Below are 6,000 nucleotides of genomic sequence, written 5' to 3'. Positions count from 1 at the left end.
GGTCTTTGGTGATTTCCTTAATACTTGTACTGACCAGAAATCTAAAGAACTGAAAGAAATCTCTCTATGTGTCTGGGTTTTTCTGTGTAGATTTGTCCTCTCTGGTACTCTGTCCTGAAATTTTTGGGTGCCTTGGTCTCCATAGACACTCAGCTCGATATTCTCTGATCAGTTTTGACTGGATTCTCACTCCTTACACTGTGGCCTGGGCATTTTCTCAAAGTAGTAACTGTGGGAGTCATTCGGTTTATCTTGTTTTCTTTTCTTTCTCTCAGGGATCACTGTTTTTTTATTGTGTCATGTCCAATACCGTGAAGATGGTTATTTCATGTACTAATTTTTCTGCTGGATTTTTGTTTGTTTGTGCCCAGTGGTGAGAAAGAGAAAGCCAAATCCAGCTCTTGTTGCTTCACATCAGAAATCAGTATATATAGTTTTTTTCTATGTGATAAGTTCTCACAACGAGTTTACAGGTTCTGTGGATAAGTGTACTTTTCATTTCCATATATACTAGCAGATTTTGTTTTAAAATGCAACAAATTGTACTCCTGCCAACAATACATGCAAGTATATTTTCCTATATCACTTAAAAAAAATTTTTTTTAATGTTTCCAGGCTGGTAAAAAGTTATCAATCATTCGTAATTTAATAATTTACATTTTCTGTTATTGAATTTAAGCATGATTTTATATGCCTATTGGTCATCTGAACTTGCTTGTCTATTTTTTCTGTCTACCTTTTGTGCAACTGACCATTTTCTTATCAATTTGTAAAAAGCACATTGTGTCTTTTAAATTTTTCTTAATGTTTATTTTATTTTTGAGACAGAGACAGAGAGTGAGTGGGGGAGGGGCAAAAAGAGGGAGACACAGAATCTGAAACAGGCTCCAGGCTCTGAGCTGTCAACACAGAGCCTAATATGGGGCTCGAACTCACAAGATGTGAGATCATGACCTGAGCCAAAGTTGGATGCTTAACCGACTGAGCCACCCAGGTGCCCCACATTGTGTCTTTTAATAAATTATTTTTAAATAAATTGTCTGTACCTTGCATTGTAAATATTTCAAAATATATTGCTTACTTTCCAATATTTATTTTATCTTAACCCTGATATTTAATTTTAAAAATGCTCATTTTAATTAACTGAAAATAGCACATTCATCCTTTTATAACTTCAAGTTTTTATGGTATCTTGGTTAAGAAGGACATCCCTTTCCCTGGGTTGCACAGGTAGTGTATTGGTACTCCTTGCAAGGTCTAGGGTCATCTAGATAGTAAACAATAGAACTGAAACCAGAACATTTATTTCTGTGTCCTTTCCATTTTATCATATATCTGTTACTTGAATAATCATAAACTAGTAATTAAAATAGACTTTCAATTTCGAAGGAAGGAAGGAAAAGAGAGAAGGGAGAGATGGACACAAAATAGAGAACTTTAGACCATAAACTTTAATGTTTTTAATTTAAAATATATGTATCTGTTATATCTAGATTGTTTTGAGAAACAAGTTATGTTGTTAACTGTCATCAGCATACCCATCAAATGAGATTTAACACATTTCATAAAATTTTGCTTTATCAATCAAAATTTCTAAACCAGCTGGTAATAATTCTACTTGAGAATGGATTTGAATGTGTATTTCAGTACATACAGTAGTGATGAAAGACAATATGAAAGTGTATTAAATGTCACAAACTCTTTTAATAGCATCCTCTTGAAGATTTCATGGGTGATACAAGATGATAGCGGATTGATGTGAAGCAAATTCTGAGACCATGATGTCTACCTGAAGGTTAGTTCCCGATCAACTGAATGATAGTATGTGTGTCAGAGATGAATCTTATAACCATAGCTCTCTTTCAGCTTTAATTGAACAGGCATACACTAATTCTTGATAAGAAGACGTTGTCTTTTATTTTAGCTTTAATACCAAAAGAGTTTGAAACTTTAAATTGTTCATTTTGCTTTATTGCACTTTTGAAGCTGTCCAAATCTCACTCAGTGGTATTTTTTCCTTTCCATCATAAAGAATCTGATGAGGAAAGTGGACATCCAATTAACCACTCACCTGACACCACACTTCCTCTTTAGGATGTCTTAGCTTTGAGATACACTGAAGCTTGACTCTCTCATGACATTTCACTATCAAATATTCAGGTAGATTGCATTAAGGACATTAATTTCCCTGCCAATCTCTCAAAGCAGTGCTTCAGAAATGTCCAATAATACAGCAAATATTGTAAGAAGACATGAACTGATTGTCATAACATATAAATGTTGTTATTCAGTCTGCCATACTGTCTCAACCTGCAGCCCTATATAGTATCGACATTTATATATGTGATGTCTCTTTGTAAAGTCATCAAATTATGCTTTATTAAAAAGAAAGATAAAGAAAATATGTAAGTGCAAACCATGTTTTCAGATTTCACCAAATGATCTATTTTATCCAAAATAAATATAAGTTTTAGTGTTTTGTTAGTAAAAAAATCATAGAATTTTTACAGATTTTCTCATTGTTCCATAGAGGCCATGCATTGTCTATCCTCATTATTCCAACTTCACCAATAGTCATAAAAATTTTGCAAGTTTAATCTCATTTCTTCAAATATAGTATCAATTCCTTAAGGCATACCTTGTGATTTTTATGTCTCTTATGTCTCCCATGACTTGTGTACAAATATATATATAGCAGAGTTGAAAACATTTATTGATTTTTTTTTCTTCAACAATTTAGAAAATTATATTGCATAGCCTCCAGGTGACATAAATATTAGTGAAATGAATTAATTGCCACCCTCAAAGACCATATATCTACTAGGAAGGATACGATTGAAGCATACAACATATCCACACACACTCATATTCACACACATACCAAATAGAAATGAAAAGAAACCATCCACAAAGAGCTAAAAATCAAATTGTTGTGAGAGTTTAGAGAAGAGCTGAGAAATCAACTAAATAACATGAAAATAACAAAAAAAGTTCTTTGAGGTAAAGTAATTTGACATGGTATATGAAAGAATTTTATAAATGGATGGAAGAGGAGGTCATTCTATATAGAGAAGGCACACAACCAACAGTTTAAAAGTGTAAGTATTTTCTTGGGGGAAATAAAGTAATCCATTTTCTTAAAACATAGGAAATATTCCCAGGAATAGAATAAAGTATAGTCTCTAAGGACTCATTACAAAGTCATAACCATTGGTAAGCAGAGGAATGTATGTGTAAAAGTTGTTTTTAAGTAGGTACATGGAGTGACAAAGCAAGGACAATAAAAGCACTGAAAAGATGTATTTTCAGCAAAATTGGAAGACTGAGAAAACCTCAAAACCCAATATTCACAATACTTCCAGAGGCAATAGATCTGGACAGAGCGGGGCATCATATTAGGAGATCTTAGAAATCTCCAGCAATTAGTCATTATCTTAAGGAAGAACCAATAGGGAACTTTCATACTTCACCTGCTGTGAACAAGGCAGAATGGACACGGCTTGAATGTCTGGAGAAAACAGAGATGATATGCAAAGAGCAGAGCAGCCCAGAAATGGAAGCCCAGAGTAAAAGCAAAATGTCTATTCTAATTGTTAAGTAAATCACCCTGAAGGCTACACTGTATCCCATGCCAGTCATTAGCTTGTGAGAAACTGGAAACTCAGAGATTCTATTAAAATCCCTCTTGAGCCAGATTAGTTTAAGAAAGGAAGAGAAGTGGTGGTTATAATCTCTAGCTGTGGCAAGACAAGAGAGAGTTCATGACTAGGCAAGTCTGAAAAGCTACCTGGGCTACCACTCATCCCATTCGGAGAAGAAGCTCATAAAGAGCTGTTTAGGAAAGTGTGTCAGTTCAAACAGGGCCAATAAAATGAAAATATACAGGGTCCATACAAAAAGATTATAGAACACAAGAAAAAAGTAGTAGTACAAGTTTTTTTTATGGATTAGAAAACTTTATTACACATATGTTGCCACAAAGTAGAGTAACTAATTTTTTTAAATGTTTATTTATTTTTGAGAGACAGAGAGACACAGAGCATGAGCAGGGGAGGGGCAGAGAGAGAGAGAGGGAGACACACAACCTGAAGCAGGCTCCAGGCTCCGAACTGTCAGCACAGAGCCCAACATGGGTCTCAAACTCACAAACTGTGAGGTCATGACCTGAGCTAAAGTTAGAAGCTCAACCGACTGAGCCACCCAGGTGCCCTAAAGTAGAGCCATTCTGACATGACTTTTTTTTTTTTTTAAATGAAAGAAGCAGTTACTTCTATGAAGGAAGACCAGAGAATATATATTAAAAAATTCTGAGATAAAATGGCCAAATTGTAGGATGGTAAACAGAAAAATGCAGAACTCAAATAAGTAGAAGAAAAAGACCAAAACATTTGAGAAATGAACACTAAATTACTAGGAGCACAAAGGAGAATACATTTCACATAAAACCAGTAACAGGCAATGATAGAATCGAAAACATTTAACAAAGAAGTTATTTAAAGAAGTTGGGGAAAATAAAGATAAAATGGAAACAGTCAAGGGGGATTTAACATATGCACAAGTGATTTCCAATGGAGAAAACAGAATAATTAGATACAACAATAAAATGTTTACATTGAAGTTAAAATGTGTATTATTTTAAATGGAATTACATTTAGATTGCCCATTTCAATTTAACCTTAAACCAATAACAACAATTCTGTTGATCAATTCCAGTGTGATTTTACATGACTATCCTGTTCACATTCACTTCTCAAAATGGTACCCATCCATGTTGAATGCTTAAATGCCTAGTCAAATACTAGATTTCTCAATAATTTCCAGCATCCCTAGTAATCATATGCCAAACAAGATGTGATAACTTGCTTGTTTAAATTTCAGAGACTTTGGGACGCCTGGGTGGCGCAGTTGGTTAAGCGTCCGACTTCAGCCAGGTCATGATCTCGCGGTCCATGAGTTCGAGCCCCGCGTCAGGCTCTGGGTTGATGGCTCAGAGCCTGGAGCCTGTTTCCGATTCTGTGTCTCCCTCTCTCTCTGCCCCTCCCCCGTTCATGCTCTGTCTCTCTCTGTCCCAAAAATAAATACACGTTGAAAAAAAAAAAATTAAAAAAAATAAATTTCAGAGACTTTGAGCCTCACAACACTCATTACAGTTTTAATTTGTCTTATATTTTAATTTTATTTCATTTTCTTTTTTGTTATTCATGTGTTTTATCAACATACCCATTTTTCAGAAATGACAAAGTAATAGGTAGCACACACTTTTTAAAAATATTCAATACTTGGAATGTGCTGTTGAACATTGTAGGCAGTTTATAAATATTTGCTGATTTAATGACTAATGCATATGTATTGGTGAGTAGGTTGAAATGTGTTTTTTTTTTTATGAACTCAGTGCAACTTATTTTTCATGTATGCATGCTCTATACTTCTCACTTGAAAGCTTTGATAATTCGAACCACAACAAACAAAACCCATATATGTATCCATATATATGTATATATTTTTGATAAAATGAATATATGATTAAAAAATGCTCACTCAAATCTGATTTGAGATTGAGCTTTCTAGCATCTCAAAATCAAATGTTGTAGGAATTCGGACTGTAAATGTTTATGTATTTCAGAGACTTCTCTCCATACCACACCTGTGTCACTAACTTCTATCCTTTCCATAGTTTGTTAATTAATACAGTCTAAGAATCTTGGACTTTCAGGCTTTATGCCTTATTTGATTAGCCAAGTTGAATAAAAGAATATGGAGATTTTAGTTTTTATATTAAATAATATAGGCGCATTATTTTCTGCCTCTAGACAGTCAGGTACAAAATGTTTTAATGTCTCTGTAATTTTTTAATTGCTTTGTATTTATCTGTTCAGCAGCATCTTCCACAACTTCCCCACTTTAGGGTAAATATTGAATGATACTGAAATAAATCTAGTATTTTTAATATGCTTTCTCACTCCCTTTGCCCATTCACATAATGTTCTTTGCAGTACCTTT

The 6,000-nt window shown here is 34.0% G+C and overlaps 1 long non-coding RNA gene across 1 annotated transcript in view; it reads left to right on the top strand.

Moving 5' to 3' along the window:
• Positions 1-1,708: 1,708 nt before the first annotated feature.
• The window catches only part of LOC123608779, a 368,747-nt gene continuing 364,455 nt past the window's right edge, over positions 1,709-6,000 (top strand). Inside the window, exon 1 of the long non-coding RNA XR_006717433.1 lies at positions 1,709-1,795. This is a non-coding gene — a long non-coding RNA (uncharacterized LOC123608779). The remainder of the gene's footprint in view (positions 1,796-6,000) is intronic.

This window comes from Leopardus geoffroyi, chromosome B2 (assembly GCF_018350155.1).
Source record: "Leopardus geoffroyi isolate Oge1 chromosome B2, O.geoffroyi_Oge1_pat1.0, whole genome shotgun sequence".
Lineage (NCBI taxonomy): Eukaryota > Metazoa > Chordata > Mammalia > Carnivora > Felidae > Leopardus > Leopardus geoffroyi.
Note: the sequence above shows the minus strand (reverse complement) of the source record. Positions and strands in the feature narration are given on the sequence as shown.